The 23,836-nt window shown below is 45.4% G+C and overlaps 1 pseudogene; it reads left to right on the top strand.

Moving 5' to 3' along the window:
- Positions 1 to 23,836, top strand: part of LOC115128367 (glutamate receptor ionotropic, kainate 5-like) — a 136,682-nt pseudogene that overhangs the window by 22,751 nt on the left and 90,095 nt on the right.

Genomic DNA, 23,836 nt, shown 5'->3' with positions numbered 1-23,836 from the left:
TTCCTGGTTTGAGGGGACATGTCCTTCCTGTTTTGAGAGGGTGTATTCTTCCTGGTTTGAGGGGACATGTCCTTCCTGTTTTGAGAGGATGTATTCTTCCTGGTTTGAGGGGACATTCTCTTCCTGTTCATCTTTTCTCTGTTGTTTTTAGTCTAGAATCATATCCTCACATTTACAGTCGTACACGCTGTTATTTTCTGCACATAATTCAAGTACTGTGTACCATCTTTTGACCTGTGGTTCTCCTGGCAAAGCCCCCAATTGCTTGTATTTCTGCCCACCCTGGCCACGACCTATGCCCTCACCACGCGCATGTGGGTCCCAAGTGTGTGCCTCCCAACATCTTCATTCTCATACTGCACCCCCCCCCCCCCATACCTCGACATCACTGCGCTTCATTGCTTCCCTCCCCCTCTCGCTATCCTCCCCTCCGTCTCAATCCTCTTTCACTCTACACTCTCTTATTCACTTTGTTGCTCCCTCAATGTGTCGCTCTCCTGCTCCCTCTCTTCCCTCCTTCCCTCTCTCTCTCTCACTCACTCACTCATTGATAGTAGAGCATATGTGACCGGCATGCTGAGAGCCTAATCATTATTCCACAGGCGAGGTATGGCGCCGGGGCTGAATGTCAGTTCTCCTCTTTTCTACCCCCTCTCTCTTTTTCTATCTCTCTCCCTCACCCACTTTCTCCTTCGTAGTCTTCCTAACACACCTTTCTGACGTTCTCTCTCTCTCTCTCCCTCTTTCTCTATCGCTCTCTCTGGCTTTCCCCGCCATAGTGTTCTCAGGCTGTGGTGAACAGTGGGACCACACAGACGGGCCCGGAAAGGAGAGGACAGTATGAGTGAACGGGGACGATAAAACACCACAGTTGTTACATGCAGATAAAGGGACTTGGGTAGCGCACTGCCCTTAAGCAGGGGACACTAATGTCAAGCTGTGTTTGTGTGTGTGTGTGTGTGTGTGTGTGAATGCATTAGTGTGTGCTGGTATGTTACAGTGTGTGTGTGTGTGTGTGTGTGTGTGTGTGAATGCATTAGTGTGTGCTGGTATGTTACAGTGTGTGTGTGTGTGTGTGTGTGTGTGTGTGTGTGTGTGTGTGTGTGTGTGTGTGTGTGTGTGTGTGTGTGTGTGTAGATGTGTGTTAATTTTTGTATGTGTGTGTAGCTAGACATTTGTATTACATCTAGGCTGACTCTGATCAGTTTTATAGTTTCAATTCTGACGTACTAGATATCCCGGTCATCTATCATCCTTCTGAATATTTAAGCAGCATTGATTTCATGATCGGCCGAGTCTCATCCTGAATATCTAGGCAGCGTTGATTTCATGACCGGTCGAGTCTCATCCTTCTGAAAATCTAGGCAGCGTTGATTTCATGACCGGTCGAGTCTCATCCTTCTGAAAATGTAGGCAGCGTTGATTTCATGATCGGTCGTGTCTCATCCTGAATATCTAGGCAGCGTTGATTTCATGACCGGTCGAGTCTCATCCTTCTGAAAATGTAGGCAGCGTTGATTTCATGATCGGTCGTGTCTCATCCTGAATATCTAGGCAGCGTTGATTTCATGACCGGTCGAGTCTCATCCTTCTGAAAATCTAGGCAGCGTTGATTTCATGATCGGTCGTGTCTCATCCTTCTGAATATCTAGGTAGTATTGATTTCATGATCGGTCGAGTCTCATCCTTCTGAAAATCTAGGTAGTATTGATTTCATGACCGGTCGTGACTCAATTTGTTCTTATTTATTTGATATAAATTTGCATCACCTCACATTCGATTTCCCCCAATTTATTTCCTCTTTCAGTTGTTCTCGTTTTCTCTCGTCCCGATCTCATATAAAGATCTGAAGCTAGCTATGCTCTTTATGTCCATAACGTCCCAGTAAGTGGTTCTCATTTCCTGCTTTATCCTAAGCACCCAGTGGCAGTTACAACATAGAAATACCCTGAATAGTGCCAGACCCAATGAAAATGGATATAGAGATGTGTGCACCATTGATTTAGGGAGCTTTCCATAGCAAATGTGTTATTGTGTTATTGTGCCTGTTTTTGTGTAGTGTAGTGTAGTGTAGTGTGTGTGTGTGTGTGTGCGTGTGTCTGTGTGTGTGTGTGTGTGTGTGTGTGTGTGTGTGTGTGTGTGTGTGATGAGGGAGAGAGAGAGAGAGGGGGGGGAGTGAAGTACCTACACATCATGCCCCAGGGGGACTCTACTTTGAGAGGGAGAGAGGATGAAAGAGGGGAGAAAGGAGGATAAGGGAGGTAAATGTAATGTATTGTGAGGGACGGTACGTAACACTCCTGTAGGGCATAAGGTTTATGAGCCCTGTCTCCCCCTGTGATCAGGCATTCCCTTTCCCTTTATCCTATCCTCACTGGATGCTCACACACACACACACACACACACACACACACACACACACACACACACACACGCTATCCGTGATGGATTTCTTCTCTCACATAACCATCTGCCTTATGTTTTTTTAACCGCAGGTTGAGTCTGTCTGTGTGTGTGTGTGCTTGTGTGTGTGTGTGTGCATGTGTGTGTACACTGTATGCTTGCGTTTGTTACTGTGATTTATAAACATAATATGATCTGCTTTGTAGTGTGTGGATAGAAATGGATATGCCTGTGAGTTTGTGCAGGGAATTTCAGGGTGTTACTAGTAGGAAACAGCATCTCCACCCCGTTGATCCTCAACACTGGGGCCCCACAATGGTGCGTTCTCAGCCCTCTCCTGTACTCCCTGTTCACCCAGGACTGCGTGGCCATGCACGCCTCCAACTCAATCATCAAGTTTGCAAACGACACCACAGTGGTAGGCTTGACGACCAACAGCAACGAGACGGCCCACAGGGAGGAGGTGTGGGCCCTCGGAGTGTGGTGTCAGGAAATGACCTATGTCATTGTGTGGGATAATATCAGGTTCCACCATGCTTAAATGGTGCAAGCATGGTTTCAGGCCCATCCACAATTTACCACCCTGTACTCACCCCCATACTCTCATTTCCTAAAACCCAAATAAAGAAGTTTTCTCCACATGGGGGTGGAAGGTATATGATAGGCGCCCTCGCGAACAAGCCGCCCTTCTCCAGGCCATGGATGACGCATGCAATGACACCACTGCAGACCAGTGTCAGGCCTGGATTTTCCCGAAGATTCTTCCCAAGATGTTTGGCTAATGAAAACATCCATTGTGATGTGGATGAGAACCTGTGGCCAAATCCACAAGACAGGGTTGATGGAAATATAGAAATACAGTAATCAATCCTTTGTTCAGCTTTTTACAGTAAGCCAGGTGAGGAACACCGCAGTTGATGTTTTACTGTAGTTTTTTTCTTTTTTCTAGATAATTATTTTTGCTCTGATTCAAAAGGAACCTATGAGTGATTTTATTGTATTTCATCAATAAATGTCAGATTTTGTTCAATGATTCCACTGTGTCTGTAGTATTATCTTTACTAGTCCTTTTACAGTGATGTATTTACGTGTAGTACCATAAACAAACATGTATCACATATTTTGTACTACAATATTTAATGATTGTACTAACAACTACACAGTGAAACTATCGGTATATTGTGTGATCTAAATGAATGTTTCTATGGTATTTCATGATAAATTAGTTATTTAAACCAATGATTCTGCAAGTGCAAGGTTTCTTTAAAGCTATGAATGCACTATGCAATGTTTTGAACATTGGACAGCCTGTGTTACAACTGATGACAGTTTTGAGTTTTGTGTCTAGAGTTTTGAAAAATGACCACAAGGTTCTGAAATTAATGTTTACATATCCTACATTACTCATCTCATCTCATATGTATATACTGTATTCTACACCATCTACTGCATCTTGCTTATGCCGCACGGCCATCACTCATCCATGTATTTATATGTACGTACTCTTATTCATCCCTTTACATGTGTGTGTATAAGGTAGTTGTTGTGAATTTGTTAGATTACTTGTTAGATATTACTGCATTGTCGTAACTAGAAGCACAAGCATTTTGCTGCACTTGCATTAACATCTGCTAACCATGTGTATGTGACCAATAAAATGTGATTTGATTTTGTACTGTGCGAGTATGTTACTATATGCCTGTCTGTCTGTCTGTGTTTTAGTGTGTGTGTTTTAGTGTGTGTGTTTTAGCGTGTGTATTTTAGTGTGTGTTTGTGCGCCCATGAGAGAGAGGCGGGCTGATGTTTATTTTATGTTGTGTCCTTGATTGACAGTAGGGGATGAAAGGGTGGCAGCCAGTTGATATTTAGAGAGAGAGAGAGAGAGAGAGAGAGAGAGAGAGAGAGAGAGAGAGAGAGAGAGAGACGATTGGACTGGAGAGAGCTGAAGAGGTATGGAGGTACAATGAAGAGAGAGAGAGAGAGCAAGGAGCTTGCTGGTAGTGCTGAATGCAGTCCGTTCCTTCGCTAGCCCCACAGGAAATACAGCGAGCCCAATACTGAGGGACAACAGGACAAGAGGCGTTAGATAGAAAAAAGAGGAGTCAAAAAGAACAGGGGAACAGGGGAACAGTTACACAGCTTTCACTCATCTCCAAATGGACTGGTCTTTATGAAGAAGCCCAGAGAGGAGGGGGTCGATTCCTGTCATCTTCTTGTGACAGCCTGTGGAGCCGTAACCGGGGTGTCATTGCGACAGCGTTTGCTCTGCATTTTATTTGAATGTGTGTATCCGTCTACCTGTCAATAGAGTCTGGAGCTGTGATTGGCTTCATTGAAAGAAAGTGATCTGTCGTTCTGTTTGTAAAAGGGGATTTGGACAGGATGGATTTTGGGGAATTCGGGGAATGCTTAAAGGACACAGACCTGATAGGGTCATAGTGTCTCTATTGCGCCTGCAACGCGCAACTCTGCTCTTCTCTCCTCTGCTCCTCTCCTCGGCTTTCTCCCTCGTTTCCCCCCCTTCCCCCTCCTCCCATTCTCTCCTTTCGCTCCCTTTTTCCTGTCGCTGGCACACACACTCGTAATAGCCGTCCGTTTGGCATTTTGCTGAGGGCTCCCTCACTCGCTCTCCGTGGCAGCCGCTAACTGCTGATCTAGCAGGGGCTAACCGTTCGTTCGCCCATGGAAAGGGGACTGAGATGGGTGAGTGTGGGTTTTTCCCTCTCCTCTTTTCTCCCCCTTTTCATCTCCTCCTCCTCCCTCTCTCTCATCCCCGTTCTTATTTCTGTTACATCTTTATCTCGCTGGTCGTTATTTGTCCATTGTTCTCCATCAATCAACCCTCGACCCCCCCCCCCTTTCCTATATGGATCATCAGCCATTTTATCGCCCCCTCTGTCTTTCGCTCCCCTCTTTCCCATTCCCTCGTTTCTTTCGTCACTCATTCCCGCCATCACCCACCCAGCCACCCATCGAGGGTGCATACAAACTGTATGAACGAGCCTGGATGTCAACCGCCGTTCAACCGGTCAAAAACCGTCACTCACAGCGAACTCCCCACCCCGGAATTCCTATTTCTCCACATAATCCCCCCCCCCAAGTTCCCTCACCCCTACTCAACCTCCATGATTACCCCCAAACCACTAACCACCAGCATCATCTCAGCTCCATAGACTCATATTTCTGGTCAGTGTCTGAAAAGCCATAAGGACTGTGATGGCTGTACGCTAATGCTAACACTAGATGGTACTCGGGGTGACGGGGTCATAATAGCACAAGCTGTGTTCTGTTACTGAGATCACCATCACTCTGTGTGCCTCCGTTGGGTTGCTGCAGCGGGTCTAAACAGCGGCAGGCAGGGTCCTGTTGTCCCGTAGGCTGCAGGCGACGTTCTGGAATAGAACACAGCAATGACAAACCAGTGTCTGTTCAATAACGCTATAGCTACACCTCAGGGGGGGGTGTGTTGAGTTCTCGTGCACATACACACACTTACGTTCGTTCGCGCGCGCACACACACACACACACACACACACACACACACACACACACACACACACACACACACACACACACACACACACACTGTAACATACCAGCACACACTAATGCATTCACACACACACACACACACACACACACACACACCCTGCCACACATTCTTTAACAAGATGCCTACAACCATGATGCAGAAAGGGGTACAGACACACACATTTACTGCTTTGCCATCTGGCTGTACCACAGGTTTCTCCATTCTGAGACGTAAATGGTGCTTTACCGTATGAAGACACAAAGATGACCCTGTGACTAAAACAACGTGAAGCCTAACGAATAATGACACAAATGAGAGAGAACTGTGATTTACAAACAATGACTCATGGGTTTGGAAACAGAAGTCCTAAATTACATTGAAATATTGGAGATGATATCAGAGCAAACCAGCACTTCTTTTGTCTAGGCCTCAATATATAACCCAGATGATGTAAACAGAGATGCTTAGGGGACATTACTCATTTTTAAAAGGCTTGTGATATGTTTTTTTACCTTTATTTAACTCGGCAAGTCAGTTAAGAACAGATTCTTATTTTCAATGATGGCCTAGGAACAGTGGGTTAACAGTGGGTTAACGACAGATTTTTACCTTGTCAGCTCGGGGGATCCAATCTTGCAACCTTTCGGTTACTAGTCCAACGCTCTAACCACTAGGCTACCCTGCCGCAGTTGAACCTGTATCTTTCCCACTGGAAAGTTGCCCCTAAGCACAGATCCAGGGACAGTTTATATTTAATCTCTGAGAGGTTTACGGTTAGGGCAGGGATAAGGAAAAGCTGATCTGAGATATGCTATTAGGGGCATCCTCCGCCTGTGACCTCTCCATCCAACTAATTTGCCTGCCATCACCATTCACCGTCACGCCACATGAACTCCAAACTCCTACTCACCGTACACACCACACACACACTTTCAGTTCATACATCTATCTATCTGTCTCCCAGGAGTTGGAAGCATCCACACAAAGAACTCGCTCACAATAGCTACATGCGAGCTGTTGTGCTCTGCAGATGCCCTTTCGGCTGGAGTGTTGCAGTGAAGCCGGGTAGCTCCATTTGCTAAGTGCTAAATCAGACTGTAGTTGCTAGTCGGTAGCTCCATTTGCTAAGTGCTAAATCAGACTGTAGTTGCTAGTCGGTAGCTCCATTTGCTAAGTGCTAAATCAGACTGTAGTTGCTAGTCGGTAGCTCCATTTGCTAAGTGCTAAATCAGACTGTAGTTGCTAGTCGGTAGCTCCATTTGCTAAGTGCTAAATCAGACTGTAGTTGCTAGTCGGTAGCTCCATTTGCTAAGTGCTAAATCAGACTGTAGTTGCTAGTCGGTAGCTACATTTGCTAAGTGCTAAATCAGACTGTAGTCCGCTACATGCGGAACACAAGAGGCCACTTGACCGCCGTCCCCCGCTAAGGCGTGCAAGCTGTGCGCGTTTCGGCTCCCGCTGCCACTGATGGCGTTAGGTAAAGGGCGCTAGCGTTAGGCAAATGTTAGTCAAAATGTTGGTAGAATGGTCAAATCTCCAATGCTCCAGCTACACCTTCAAACACGTCCCCCCCCCCCCTTTTGAACAGCCTCTGCATTTTCTGAAATGGACGCCCTTGGTGGTAATGTATATGATATGAACGCGCTGCTAATGTCATGGCAACAGTGAGGAAACATTTAGACAGCGTACGTTTGAAGCAGTGCGGCCTTTTAAGTACAGAGTGTAAATGTTGATGCTACAGGGAAAATACCATAGAGTCCTCCTTGTCTGTGGAAACACTTACTTAGAAGAGCATTCGCTATATGTACAAAAGTATGTGGACACGCCCTTGATTCGGCTATTTCAGCCACACCCGTTGCTGACGGGTGTTTAAAAATTGAGCACACAGCCCTGCAATCCCCATAGACAAAGATTGGCCTTACAGAAGAGCTCAGTGACTTTCAACGTGGCACCGTTAAAGAGATTCCACCTGTCCAACCATTTTTTATTTAACTAGGCAAGTCAGTTAAGAACAAATTCTTATTTTCAATGACGGCCGAGGAACAGTGACAGCCTAGGAACCTCGTCTCCTCAGAGGAGTTGATCTTGCAACCTTTCGGTTACTAGGCCAATGCTCTAACCACTAGGCTACCTGCCGCCCTGTCAAGTAGTCAAACAAGTCAATTAGTCAAATTTCTGCCCTGCTCGAGCTGCCCCCATCAACTGTAAGAGCCGTTATTGTGAAGTGCAAATGTCTAGGAGCAACAATGGCTGAGCTGCGAAGTGATAGGCCACACAAGCTCACAGAATGGGACCGCAGAGTGCTGAAGTGTGTAGCGGGTAAAAATCCTCTGTCCTTGGTTGCAACACTCACTTCCAAATTTCAAACTGCCTCTTGAAGCAATGTCAGCACAAGAACTGTTTGTTGAGAGCTTCATGAAATGGGTTTCCATGACTGAGCAGCCGCTCACAAGCCTAAGATCACCCTGTGCAATGGCAACCATCGACTGGGGGGGTGTAAAGCTCACCGCCATTGGACTCTGGAGGAGTGGAAACGCGTTCTCTGGAGTGATGAATCACGCTTCACCATCTGGCAGTCCGACGGACGAATCTGGGTTTGGCGGCTGCCAGGAGAACCTGCCCGAATGCATAGTGCCAACTGTAAAGTTTGGTGGAGGAGGAGTAATGGTCTGGGGCTATATTTCATGGTTTGGGCTAGGCCCCTTAGTTCCAGTGAGGAGAAATCTTAACACTACAGCATACAATGACATTCTAGACGATTCTGTGCTTCCAACTTTGTGGCAACAGTTTGGAGAAGGCCCCTTTCCTGTTTCAGCATGACAATGCCCCCGTGCACAAAGCAAGGTCCATACAGAAATGGTTTGTGGAGATCCATGTGGATCCATGTGACCTGCACAGAGCCCTGACCTCAACCCCATCGAACACCTTTGGGATGAATTGGAACACCGGCTGCGATCCAGGCCTAATCGCCCAACATCAGTGCCCCGACCTCATGAATGCTCTTGTGGTTGAATGGAAGCAAGCCCCTGCAAGTCCCCAGTCACCTGAGCCACGGCGTGTTCACACTGTTACCACCTGGTACACAGTCTCGGACCAGCAGGCTATGAGGATTCTACTACCACTAGACCCATCTGACTGCTGAACAGCTAACTCTAGCTGCCTCCCTGCACAGAACTGCACCTTAGAGACTAGTTTAATCTCAGAGACTATCTGCCCTTTGGAGACTATTTGCACCGACGACCCGCGCATTCAACCCTTACACACAAACCCAGCCACACGCACTCAAAAGTCACACACAGAGTCAATGCTGCTTTTTCTACAATATTTGTAAAGTACGGTCCATTATGACCGTGTAGTACTGTGCATTCTACGTCTCATATTGCTCCTATTGCTTGTTGTTCTTGGCTTGTTCTTGATATTATTGTTACTGACTAATGTGCTGCGTTGTTGAGGGAGTTAGCCCAAAAGCGCTTCGATGCACCCTTTATACCTGCTGTAAACTGCATGAGACATATAATGTTATACTAACATTCATTCCCGAGTTGAACAAATAGTGTCGTTTACCTCGGAAACAAAGTATGATTCAAGTCAGCGGAACCACACGTTTAAAATTGGATGAACAATGATAGTTTGCATAACTACAAAGGTGGCTGTGCCTGCTATACATTTCTTATGAAATTGATGTTGTAATTGAACACTGACAAATAAATAGAATAAGTCACATAAAATGCGGCCTTTTGACAGTGCATTTTCTGGGAGATGGTGAATAATGACTGGGTTCCACTGGATGTCATAAGGTGAATGCACCAATTTGTAAGTCGCTCTGGATAAGAGCGTCTGCTAAATGACTTAAATGTAAATGTAAATGTATACAATACCGTATGATCTTGAAATGCTGAAACGCACTCTCTCTCTCTCTGTCTCTCTCTCTGCCTCTCTCTCTGTCTCTCTCTCTTGCTCTTTTCTCTCTCTTTCACTACAGATCTCGAATCACTCCTGGAGACGTTTTCACCTGGCGTCCATTTCCTGCCCTGACAAGGACCACACTTCCCTCCATGGGGCCACTCTTCTGTGTGATCACCTCTAGAGTACCCCGCATCCTTCACACCTAAAGACTTTGTATCAAGCTTGCTTCCTTTCGGTGGTGCCATGGCAACCTGTTCCGTTCACAGCCTCAGTGTTTTGCTGCCACGTTGAGTGACGAGCGGATTTGGGTAATTTTTTATGTATGATGACACGTGGATGTGAGAACTAAAAGACAGGAAAACCATTGGTAACCGTGAATTTCCTGCCAAGATGTCTCACACGAGGTGATGCGGCTGTCATGTAGGAAGTACAGTCATGTATTGGATTCCCGAAAATCCTTTAGTTCCAGATAATCTCGTTTCAACATAAACACTCTTTGTATCCTTCTGTGATCTACAAAGCAGTGGATTCACTCTCACAACCCAGAACTGAGCGATCGTTTGAAATTGCAACCAGGTTATTATCTGCCCATCTCTTCTCTCATATTCCCATCATTTCACGTATGCTTTTGAGTAGCCTAATTATGTTTGGCTCACTCTAAGAGACTGCGTGGAAATCTTCCCGGCCCTCCCGGTGAGAAGTACACCTGAAACAAACAAATTACAACAACAACAAAAAGGTGTAGATAAGGAAGAGAGAGGTAGAAAGAGAGAGATTAACCAAGAGAAGCGTGTCAAGCGGGGGAACAGGTGTAGAGTATCTAAAAGAGAAAAGTGAGAGAGAGGGAGGCTGAGAGTCAGGCTGACATTTTCAGAAGCCCGGTTATAGAGGAGAGGGGAGAGAAAGGAGAGAATCTGTAGGGAAGGTTGGGCAGGGGGATGGATAGAGTGGGGGTTCTGGGTAAGGATCAGGGGGCCATTTCTGCCAGATAGTGGGGTAACGGTGGGATCCCAACCTTTAGACTGACACCCACCCAGTGTCATTGGCATTCTCTGCACTGCCTTCCTCGCTATTCGTCAGGCGAAGGGGAGAGTGTAAGAGAACAAAAAGAGAGGGGGGGGGGGGAGTGAAAGAGAGAGAGCAAAAACGAGTGCTTCTGAATGATTGTACTGTCGCCACAACCGGGGCCAATTAAGAGAATTGCATTATATGCCTTAATCTTGCCAGTCAAGTGGGAGAGATATAGACAGAGAGAGGAAGAGAGAGGGAACCCGAAAGAGAGAGGGGTACAGGTGCCACAGACACATGTCATTATCGCCTTCCTCTTTAATTTAGTTTTTTCTTTTCATCTCGGAACGAGATCCCTTTTGAGGACTGTTCGCCCCGTTCGCCGCAAGGGAAGGCGGGAGAATGAAAGAGTTATTTTTTTCCAATTGAAACAGAACGTTCTTTTTCCTCCCGGCTCTTCTATTTGTTAACAGCACAACACTCGTTCATTCTGCCGTCTGTTAATCGCTCCACTAGGGCAGAAAGCTAGATACTTCACCTTCACCTCCGTCTAAATCCCCTTTTTCCACTGCTGTTGGGTATTTTTCACTCCTGTAGAAAATGCATCCTTTTGCACCCTGAGGGAATCATTTCCTATTAAAGAACAAACCCAGGGGTTGGACATTACTCCTATATAGGTTTCCCCCGTAATACACCGTATCACCATATCAAAAAGAATAGACTACTTGGTGAAAAGAAACAGAAAACCCTCCCAAAGCCCAGAGACCCAGTCCCTCACGACACCCCCCAACTCCTTTCTCTTCCTCCCCTCCCTCCCTCCCTCCTCTCGGATCTTACTCCTCTCGCTCCATTCCTTTTATCCGTGGGGGCATCCCACTCCCCGCCGGGACTAAGCCGGCTTGCATCCGCGGGAATCTTTTGATATCGGCTCCTGGTGTCGTCTGATTCATTCTGTGAGTATACCTCTCTTTCCTCTCGCTCTCCCCTCTCAGTTGGTGTGTGAGTGCGCCATTGTGTGTCTACTCTACAGGTACCTTGCCTCCTGTTAAGGCGTCTCTCCCTTCGTTTGATTATAGTGGCGAGCTTGTAGTAATGCTCTCTAGTAAAGGGTAGACCGGTTTAGTCAGTGTGTGTGTTTTTGTGTATGTGTGTGAGATGTATTTACATGTGAGGAAGGCAGTAGTGTTGATGATGAATGATGCACCTGAGGTACTTTGTGCATGATTGTAGATAATTATAAACTGGGTGGTTTGAGCCCTGAATGCTGATTGGCTGAATGCTGTGGTATATCAGACCGTATACCACAGGTATGACAAAACATATATTTTTACTGCTCTAATTAGGTTGGTAACCAGTTTATAATAACAATAAGGCAACTCTGGGGTTTGTGATAAATGGCCAATATACCACGGCTAAGGGCTGTGTCCTAGCACTCTGCGTTGAGTCATGCTTAAGGAGAGCCCTTAGCCGTGGTATATTGGCCATATACCACACCACTTTGGGCCTTATTGCTTAATTAGACAGGTATGGTTGTGTCTTCTCTGCAATGTGCTTGTGTTAATTATGTGTGTGTTCATTTTTTCCTTTTATATGTGTTTGATGGAATGTGCTGATTTACAAGCTTTCATTCTGCACTCCCCCAAAATATTTTGGCTGCCCTTCAGTTTTGCTCATATTTTGTGAACATTACACAATCAATTCATGTTTTCTGGCGGAATGTAATCGTCTCTTTTAGAATTTACTTAACTCGGTGGGACTTGATGTGCACTAGATTCATTCATGTAGAAATGAACTGATCAAATTTCGTTTGGTCACAGAGTTTTTTCTTTTTTGCGGGACAGAGCTCATTAGACTAATACCCAGCATGCTTTGCAATCATACATTTGTACATTTACATTTACATTTTGGTCATTAAGCAGACACTTTTATCGAGAGTGACTTCAGTCAGTGCATTCAACCAAGTTAGATAAACAATCACATGTACAAAGTAAAACGTTTATGTAACCATTACTGAGAATGTTGTTGTAGTTAATGCTATACTTCGGGATTTTGCATGCTAGGACCCATAGGCTTCAAGTCATTGTGCTAACACTAATTAGCATTGACCTGTGAACCTACTGCTAACTTCCTTCACTGGACACAGAGACATAAAAATGGTTTGCACGAGATAATCTGACTCTTGGGAAGTAGATAAATGGAATTGCCAAGATCCTGAAGTATCTCTTTAAACGGGTGTATTGGTTGATACACTGTACCTGCAACCCTGTTGGTTTAGGAGCTGGTAGAAAAGCTCATGGGTGAGCAAGAAGCAGATGGGATTGCAAAGCTCCCTACTTAAATCTTTGTTTGTTGTTGATTTTTTTTTAAAGTTCATAAATGCTTTTTTAATTTAGCAGTTTAGGGTGAATGCAACTCAGAGCTAAAACTGACACAATTGTTTCATTTGGGAGGTACTTCTAATTAGGTCAACATGATTGCCTGAATAGATTTTGTCAATCTGAGGTAATCATTTCTAATTATTATCTCTTAATTCCATAGTGTTTCAATAACACAATGAAATTAAGTAGATCTGAGTCAATCATTTCATGTAAAAAATAACCTGTTTCCATTAGGTGTAACTACTGTCCAACATTGAATTGTGTGTGTGTGTATCAGGATTGGGCTCATTTCAAATTAATGGCAGTCAATTCGGGAAGTGATTTGAATGTAAAATTCAAAACATTTGAAACAACTACTTTTCATTTTATTGAGAAATTGTTGAAAATAAATGCCCTTTTTTTTGGTTTATTGAATTGTCATTTTTGTTTACTTCCTGAATTGACTGCCTTCAATTCGAGTAGATCCCAACCCTGGTGTGTATGTGGCTTTTGATGTACTGTGTGTGCCAAAGCAAAGCCTACACTTTACATGATGTGTACTAAGTGTTTACCACTTCCCCAGGCTACTATAGAAAAACATCTTATCATACAGAGTGTGCATAACATCCAAATGTTAAAAAAAATATGACATGCTAAATAGTCCACGTGGCAGCAGAACTATACTCATACCATACATTGTATTAACCCTGGGATAGTAATTGATGGGCCCACAGAATGTAATTCCACCACATCCAAGGCCTATAGATAGATGGACAATCTGCACCGACTGCATTTCCGAGAAGCACCCAGGACGCTATTTCTGCCAATAAGTAACCGTGGGATATGTTATGATTAAGATCATTTTTCTTTGTGCTCTTTCAGTCCAACTCCACTGACACCTCTTAGCTCTGCAGAGCTCTGTATATTGTAGAGTGCTAAGACCTCCTCTATCACTGTCCAGGCCACACACTGGGCCTTGTCGATAATTCGAAAGCTATATTGATATTCTGCTTGAACTAGATGGAGGAAAATCACTCCCTTTTACAGTTAATCGCTTAGATGGAAATGGCCTCTTTTTTCACCCCAGACAAAACTCTTACCCGGAAAATTCAGGGAGTTTGTGCTATAGCTTGAGAATTGAATAATAATTGTCAATCTTTTATCCATTATTCTGGTTTCAGAGTTGATATTATTTGATTATTTGACTCTGATTCAGAGTTGATCAGTTTGACGCTACGGAGTTGACGCTACGGAGTTGGCGCTACAGAGTTGACGTTTCAGAATGTATGTTTTTGAGGTCATCTTTTGATGTGTGGGGAATATCAGTCATCATAAATCAAATGGCTTTATGTTGATTAATAACATCTGCATGAGCTTGGACACGTAATCATTCAGTTATGGTGATTCATGTTAGCGATCAGATTGTTTTGTTAATTGGTGAGGATTTCTGTCAGTCACACAGAACACCACTCTATGTTGATTCATTCATAACGATACATGTCAGATCTATCTGGATTCATCTACCCAATGCATGTGAAAATGAAGGACGAACCACAATGCAGCCTACATGTCCAACGTTATACAACACGTCTGTGTTTCCAATTGATAAGCAGTGGGTATAAGTCAAGTATGTATATGAACGATATTCAAATTCCAGATTGTGTGTTGCTAGGAATTATCATTTGAATGGGCATCAATGATGTTGTCCTCCAAAAACAATTGAATTGAAGTCCTCTATTCTTCTCAACCTTGGCAACACGTTCTATGTACCAGCTCACAGGAGACAAAGGGGTCCACATTCGCAGCCAGATAGAAATACACATCACAGACACTTCTGCGAGGTCGCTGAGAGCCGATATCAGTCATAGTAAGTAAGATAGTAGGTTATGATTAGTGATTATATGCCTGGTGGCCTTACATCAGCTGATGAGCACCTTGGCTTGGAGTGTGTGCAGCACTGAACTCATGTCTCTGAGCTGAGCTGCTTAGTCAATGCCGCTCGCTGGAGCGGGGCGCTGCTTCTACTGTGGCACGTTGCTGGCTTGTCAGGCTCTGCAGCCACACAGCTCAGCACATGCTGCACACACTGCCACTAGAAACACACACACGCACAGACGCACACGCACACACGAAGAAGCACTGTCCAGCTGTATGGAAGGCGGAGGACTTTAGGTCAAAGCATGTCCTCGTGGGACAGCCTCAGCTGGGTTTTGTCGCCATGCTATTGGTGGATCGGATCGTGCCATTTCGTTAGCAATTTGTCACATAGTTGATGTCGGCAGTAAAGGATGTCCCAGTCGGCCAGTGGCAGAAGTGACAAATATAGAGTTCTAGAGCCTTCCTATGTGCTGGGATGTCAGCATTGCAGTCAAATCGAGAGAGTGGGGACTAAAAACGCATTCCCATGGTGTCCTCTTCTATTGCTGCGGAGTCCATCTTTGTTGACACCTTTGGAATTTTGAAATCCTCCTGACCTCTCTTACAGACAATGAGGTAGAACTACCTTTTTTCATGTAATAATTTACGCATCAAAGATCATCCTTTGGCATTTTCTTCAGAATGGGCTAGCGACAAAAAGTTTAAAGGCCCAATGCAGCTGTTTTTATCTCAATATCAAATCATTTCTGGGATAATAAATTAAGCACTTTACTGTGATTTCTCACGCAATAATTTTGCTAGGACTGTCTGGGAGTGGTCTGAGTGGGGAGGGTAAAACTGAAAACGAGCTGTTATTGGCAGACAGGTTTGGAACTCTCTTGGTCTATCAACTTATTCATCGCCTAGTGATGTCACCAGGCAGGCCAAAACTCCACCCCACCCAAAACAGGGTCTTTTCAAACCGCTCTTACACTAAAAGGGCATTATCATCATTTTTACAATTTCAAAGTATTATTCCAACCTCATAGTGTGGAAATATATGTAAAACACAGGAAATCACATTTTTGTCTGCACTGGGCCTTTAAGAGATGGATTCGAAAAGACTACAATTAGTCTTTTCACAATAAGGGGTGTAAATGTGTATTCAAATGAGTCATTCCTCATATTTAAATGGTATTACCAGAGCAAATTGACAATAAACCAGTGTATTCATATTTTGAGATGTGCAGCTTTGTCAAGGACTTTGTTTGGGAAGGTTGTGGTTCAGTCAGTGCCTGGTTATGTGGTTGATTATTGTTGAAAAGATTGCTGATCTGCAATTGTCACATCTTTGTGTAAAATATCCAGATTTGTCTTAGTTTACCTGCGTGTTGGGTGCTGTAGAGTGGAATGAATCAATCAAAAGGATTGGTAGAATAAAGAAACCACATTTGGAATAGAACAGTTGTCATAGTTACCTTTGTAGGTATAGAAAAATGTCAAGCTTTATTAGGGAATCATACAAAAAAACAGCTATTCACTTACTTCCAGTAATATTCAGTGACAACAAAAGCCTAATCGTGAGAATGCAAAAGTGGTGCAGGTAGCATTGACCACAACAGTCATAGGCTTCATCAATAAGTGCATTGGCAATGTAATCCCCACAGTGACTATAAGAATGTATCCAAAGCAAAAACCATGCATTACAGGCAATATCCGCGCTGGGCTAAAGGCTAGAGTTACCTTTTCCAAGGAACGGGACACGGACATGGATGCATACAAAAAAGCCTGCTACAACCTCCGTGACATCAAACATGCAAGAGGACAATATCATCTCAGACACCCTAGACCCACTCCAATTCGCATACTGTCTCCACAGATGACACAATCTCAATTGTACTTCACACTGCTCTCTCCCACCTGGACAAGAGGGCAAATAATTATGTGAGAATTCTGTTCATAGACTACACCTCAGCGTTAAAAACACCATAGTCTCCAAGCTCATCACCAAGCTAGGGACTCTGGGACAGAAATTCTGGACTTCCTGATGAGCCAGCCCGATGTGGTGAGGGTAGGCAACAACACCTCCACCATGCTGACTCTCAACACGGGAGCCCTTCAGGGGTGTGTGCTCAGCCCACTCTTGTATTCCCTGTTCACCCACGACAGCGTGGCCACTGATGACTCCAACACCATCATCAAGTTTTCTGACAACACGACGGTACACGGCGATGAGTCAGCCTACAGGGATGTCTGAGACTTAGCAGTTTGGTGCCTAGAACAACAACCTCCTCCTAAATGTTAGTAAAACCAAGGAGCTAATTGTGGATTATAGGAGAAAGAGGGGAGAGCACACCCCATACACACTGACGTGGCTATTGTGGAGTGGGTCGAGAGCTTCAAGTTCCTTGGCATCCACACACACCTGCACAGTCATGAAAAGGGCACGGCAGTGCCCCGTCCCCCTCAGGAGGCGGAAAAGAGTTGGCATGTGCCCTCGTATCCTCAAAATGTTTTACAGCGGAACCATTTAGAGCATCTTGATGGGCTGCATCCCCACTCGGTATGGCAAATGCACCGCCCATGCCTGCAAAGCGCTACAGAGGGTGGTGCGAACAGCCCAGTGCATCACTGGGGCTGAGCTCTCTGCCATCCAGGATGTCTATATCAGGTGGTGTCAGAAGAAGGCATGAAAATGTGTTAAAGACTCCAGCCACCAAAGCCATAGACTGTTCACCAACAGGCTCCGAGACAGCTTCTACCCCCTAAGACTGCTAAATAGTCTGCTAAATAGTAAAGGAATGGTACCTGAACTATCTGACCTGACGCTATCTTGCACTGATCCTATGCACACTCACTAGACTAAATATACACACTCACACACGCTACATTGACACCCACACAAAACCCACACACACATTCACATACACTACACATGCACACACACACACACACACACACACATATCGCCACAACCCAAACACACAATCATACACACACACACTTTTACACTTATCAATTGCTGCTACTCTGTTCTTTATTTTACTCATATTATTATTATCTATCTTGGTGCCTAGTCACTTTACCCTGCCTTCATGTACATATATACCTCAAATACCTCGTACCTCTGCACATTGATCTGTTACTGGTACTGTAATTAGCTCCATTCTTGTGTGTTTTATTTTATTCTTACGGTAAAGTCAACACCCGTTTTATTCGGCGCTTGTGACTCAAACATTCAAAAGGCACTCGCAGGTCTGAGCTATCCTGCTCCACCCACATCGGTTCAACGCATTGACTGGGGTTGGGGAAAATAAACGTGTTGCCAAATATAGCCATGTGCATTTCACAAGTATTTTAATCAAATGTGTTCATAAAACGTATTAAAAACACGTCCGTAAACCCACGATGAGGACATCGACCGGTCGAGTAAGTTTCCATAAATCATTGGGTACAATTGCAAGAAAAAAATGTCAGATCGACTGAAGTGGTGGCAAATCGGTACATGTGACAAATAAAATTGGATTTGATTGGATTAGCTCTTTGCCTTTGTTATCGGTCAGCTGGAAGGGCCTTGGACTCTTCAATTACGAACAGATTTCCCAAGGCTCTGCCAGGCCGTCCCACACTCATCATTACTGGCCTTGGGAAGGCATTCATCTCTATGGGCCGAAAGTACTGGAGAAAAAAATCAATGGCCATCTCCCAATAGATTTAATGACTCCTTTTGCTTGTCGGCTTTACTTTAGGACCACTGGTTGGTGAAGGTAACAGACAGGCTTCTCCCACCATATTGTGCTCAAGTATGAGGCACTGTGAGACCTGAGTTCATGAAAGAACATGAGGAGTAAAGAGAGCTGTTTTAAACTATTGGAGCACAGCCAATGCCTTCGGGCTAATGCATTTTTGTCCAGCATACTTGTCCAGCCAGATCCCGTGCATATGAAAGAGAGATGAGCTATGCATCAAATACATGCCAAATAAATGGATCATCAATAAGGACCAAACTTGGGTTAAAATACAAGTTTATTTGAGTATGTGTTTTTTAAATACTTATTTTCTGTGTATTTGAGTATTTTCGAATAATGTGGCCTGAATCAACTACTTTTGTAAGGGGTGCGAATCTGGTGGCAGGGAAAGCAGAAAAGCAGAACTTGTGTCACGTTCTGACCTTTATTTCCTTTGTTTTGTATTTATTTAGTATGGTCAGGGCGTGAGTTGGGTGGGCAGTCTATGTTTGTTTTTCTATGTTTTGGGGTATTTCTATGTTTCGGCCTAGTATGGTTCTCAATCAGAGGCAGGTGTCATTAGTTGTCTCTGATTGAGAATCATACTTAGGTAGCCTGGGTTTCACTGTGTGTTTGTGGGTGATTGTTCCTGTCACTGTGTTTTGCACCAGATAGGGCTGTTTTGGGGTTTCACATTTATTGTTTTTGTTAGTTTGTTCATGTGAAGTGATTTATTAAAACATGAATCAAAACAACCACGCTGCGCTTTGGTCCGCCTCTCCGTCAATGGAAGAAATCCCTTACAGAATCACCCACCACAACAGGGCCAAGCGGCGTGGTAACGGGCAACAGCAACAGCGGCGCAAAGAGGAATGGACATGGGACGATGTATTGGACGGGAAGGGTTGCTACACCTGGGAGGAGATCCTGGCGGGAAAGGATCGCCTTCCATGGGAACAGGTGGAGGCAGCTAGGAGAGCAGAGGCAGCCGGAGAGAGGAGCCGGCGATATGAGGGAACACGGCTGGCAAGGAAGCCCGAGAGGCAGCCCCAAAAATTTATTGGGGGGGGCACACAGGAAGTGTGGCGAGAAGCCAGGTAGGAGACCTGCGCCAACTTCCTGTGCGAGAGAGACCGGGCAGGCACCGTGTTATGCTGTGAAGCGCAGGTACATTCCAGCTCCGCGTATCGGCCGGGCTAGAGTGGGCATCGAGCCAAGTGCCATGAAGCCGGCTCTACGCATCTGGTCTCCAGTGCGTCTCCTTGGGCCGGCTTACATGGCACCAGCCTTACGCACGGTGTCCCCGGTTCGCCTGCATAGCCCAGTGCGGGCTATTCCACCTCGCCGCACTGGCAGGGCAACCGGGACCATTCAACCGGGTAAGGTTGGGCAGGCTCGGTGCTCAAGAGCTCCAGTGCGCCTGCACGGTCCGGTCTATCCGTCACCACCTCCACGCACCAGCCCTCCGGTGGCAGCCCCCCGCACCAGGCTGTCTCTCCGGCTCATCCTTACAGAGGCTCCCGCCTCTCCAGCGCTGCCGGAGGCTTCCTCCTCTCCAGCGCTGTCGGAGTCTCCCGCCTCTCCAGCGCTGCCAGAGCCTTCCTCCTCTCCAGCGCAGCCGGAGTCTCCCGCCTGTTCGGCGCTACCAGAGCTCCCGCCCCTCAGTCCAGAGGCACCAGAGCTACTCAGTCCAGCGCAGTCAGAGGCTTCCTCTCCAGCGTTGCCGGAGCTTCCCGTCTGCCCAGCGTTGCCGGAGCTTCCCGTCTACCCAGCGTTGCCGGAGCTTCCTGTCTGCCCAGCGTTGCCGGAGATTCCCGTCTGCCCAGCGTTGCCGGAGCTTCCCGTCTGCCCAGCGTTGCCGGAGCTACCCGTCTGCCCAGCGTTGCCGGAGCTACCCGTCTGCCCAGCACCGCCGGAGCTACCCATCTGCCCAGCGCCGCCTGAGCTTCCCATCTGCCCAGCGCTATCTGAGCTTCCCGTCTGCCCAGCGCCGCCTGTGCCGCCAGTCTGCCAGGGGTCGCCAGTGCCGCCAGTCTGCCAGGGGCCGCCAGTCAGCCAAGGGCCGCCAGTCAGCCAGGGGCCGCCAGTGCCGCCAGTCAACCAGGGGCCGCAAGTGCCGCCAGTCAGCCAGGGGCCGCCAGTCAGCCCAGAGCTGCCAGAGCCCCTCAGCCAAGAGCCGCCAGAGCCCCTCAGCCAAGAGCTTCCGCCTCTCTGTCCAGAGCTTCCGCCCCTCTGTCCCGAGCTTCCGCCCCTCTGTCCCGAGCCTCCGCCCCTCTGTCCCGAGCTTCCGCCCCTCTGTCCCGAGCTGCCCCTCAGTCCAGTGGGGTCATTTAGAGGGGTCGCCGTGGTTAGGAGGCCACGGAAGCAGACAATAAGGCGGACCAAGACAATGGTGAAGTGGGGTCTGCGTCCCGCGCAAGAGCTGCCACCGCGGACAGACGCCCACCCAGACCCTCCCCTATAGGTTAAGGTTTTGCGGCCGGAGTCCGCACCTTTGGGGGTACTGTCACGTTCTGACCTTTATTTTCTTTGTTTTGTATTTATTTAGTATGGTCAGGGCGTGAGTTGGGTGGGCAGTCTGTTTGTTTTTCTATGTTTTGGGGTATTTCTATGTTTCGGCCTAGTATGGTTTTCAATCAGAGGCAGGTGTCATTAGTTGTCTCTGATTGAGAATCATACTTAAGTAGCCTGGGTTTCATTGTGTGTTTGTGGGTGATTGTTCCTGTCTCTGTGTTTTGCACCAGATAGGGCTGTTTTGGGGTTTCATGTTTCTTGTTTTTGTTAGTTTGTTCATGTGAAGTGATTTATTAAAACATGAATCAAAACAACCACGCTGCGCTTTGGTCCCCCTCTCCGTCAATGGAAGAAATCCCTTACAACTTGATAATAGCCGGAGCAGTTTAATAGTAAAACCAACGGCATAAGAAATACAAAGTATGGGCACAATATCCTGACGCGCACCAGTCAAACAAGGAGAGGCTTCGACTTCGGGAGAAGTCGTGACAGCATCTATTTTCAAACAACTTCTTATGAATAGCTTACTACAGTATTTGAAAGCCTTTTCAAATACTTATTTTAAATACAACGTTCAAATACCTGGGCTAAATGCATGGGAGTGTATTTGAATTATTGTATTTGAGTATTTTCAAATACTTTCCAATATTCAACTGTCTTTTCAAATACAAAATATCTTAATACTTACTTCCAAATGTATTTAAAAGTAATGAAATACCCTATTTGAACCCAGGTCTGATAAGGATAAGGACGCCAATGGAGTCCGACACATATTTACATTCATTTAAAAACATTAACGTAAGTGTGTGTGTGTGTGTGTGTGTGTGTGTGTGTGTGTGTGTGTGTGTATCTATCAGTTACGCATACATGTCGTTACTTATACACAACAAATACAAATAGGTCACATGAGGGAGACGGTTTGTGCCGTGAGGTGTTGCTTTATTTGTTTTTTGAAACCAGGTTTGCTGTTCACTTGCACTATATAAGACGGAAGGTCATTCCATGCACTCATGGCTCTGTATAATACTGTGCTTTACTTGAATTTGTTCTGGGGACTATGAAAAGACCCCTGGTGGCATGTCTGGTGGGGTAAGTGTGTGAGTCAGTGCTGTGTGTAAGTTGACTATGCAAACAATTTGGAATTTTCAATACATTAATGTTTGTTATAGAAACAAGAAGTGATGCAGTCAGTCTTTTCTCAACTCTCAGCCAAGAGAGACTGTCATGCGTAGTATTTATATTAACCCTCTGATGCTGGCCAGCTCCAGCTTAACTATGTATTTCTTTGCAGCACTTGACCATATGACTGGACAATAATCAAGATAATATCAAACTAGAGCCTGCAGGACTTGCTTTGTGGAGTGTAGTGTCAAAAGAGCAGGGCATCTCTTTATTCCGGACAGACCTCTCCCCAGCTTTACAACCATTGAATCTATATGTTATGACCATGACATTTTAAAATATAAGGTAACAACAAGTTATTTAGTCTCCTCACCTTGTTCAACAACCACACCATTCATTGCCAGATTCAGCTGAGGTCTAAAATCTAGGAAATTATTTGTACAATATACAATACAATACTTAATAATCAGGACCAGAGTATTACTGGCCATCCAATCCAAAACAGAATGCAACTCTTTGTTAAGGGTTTCAGTGACTTCATTAGCTGTGGTTGCTGATGCGTATATGGTTGAATCATCAGCATACATGGACAATATACTTTGTTTAATGCTAGTGGCCGGTCATTGGTAAAGATATTAAAAGAGGGCTTAGAGAGCTGCCTTCCGGTACACCACACTTCACATGTTTGACATTAGCGAAGCTTCCATGAAAGAAAACCTTCTGAGTTCTATTAGATAAGTATATACAGTAGAGGTTGAAAAGCTATAACACATACTGTATGTTTTCTCAACAACAGGTTATGGTGAATAATATCAAAGGTTTCACTGAAATCTAACAGTACACCTCGCACAATCTTCCCATTATCAATTTCCTTCCACCAATCATCAGTAATTTGTGTCTCCATAACCTTCTCCATAAGCATGGTGAAAGTCTGTTGTTCATTTGTTTACACAGAAATAGTGTTGTATTTGGTCAAACACCATTTTTCCAACAGTTTGTCAAGAGCTGGCAGCAAGCTGATAGGTCTGCTGTTAGAACGAGTAAAGGCCGCTTTACCACTCTTTTGGGTAGCGAAATGACTTTGGCTTCCCTCCGAGATATGACAGATAGGAGTGGCTATAGTCAGCTTCCATCCTCAGTAGCTTTCCCTCTAAGTTATCAATGCCAGGAGGGTTGTCATTATTGGTCGATAACAATCATTTTCCCACCTCTCTCTCTCACTAACTTTACAAAAATCAAACTTTTGTTTCATTCTACATTTTTTATGCATGAGTATGATGGCTCACTGTTCATTGTTGGCATTTCCTGCCTAAGTTTGCCCACTTTGTCAATGAAGTAATTATTAAAATAATTGGAAACATCAAATGGTTTGGTGATGAATAAGCCATCTGATTCGAGGAAAGATGGAG

This window comes from Oncorhynchus nerka, linkage group LG4, assembly GCF_034236695.1.
Source record: "Oncorhynchus nerka isolate Pitt River linkage group LG4, Oner_Uvic_2.0, whole genome shotgun sequence".
Taxonomy (NCBI): Eukaryota; Metazoa; Chordata; class Actinopteri; order Salmoniformes; family Salmonidae; genus Oncorhynchus; species Oncorhynchus nerka.
Note: the sequence above shows the minus strand (reverse complement) of the source record. Positions and strands in the feature narration are given on the sequence as shown.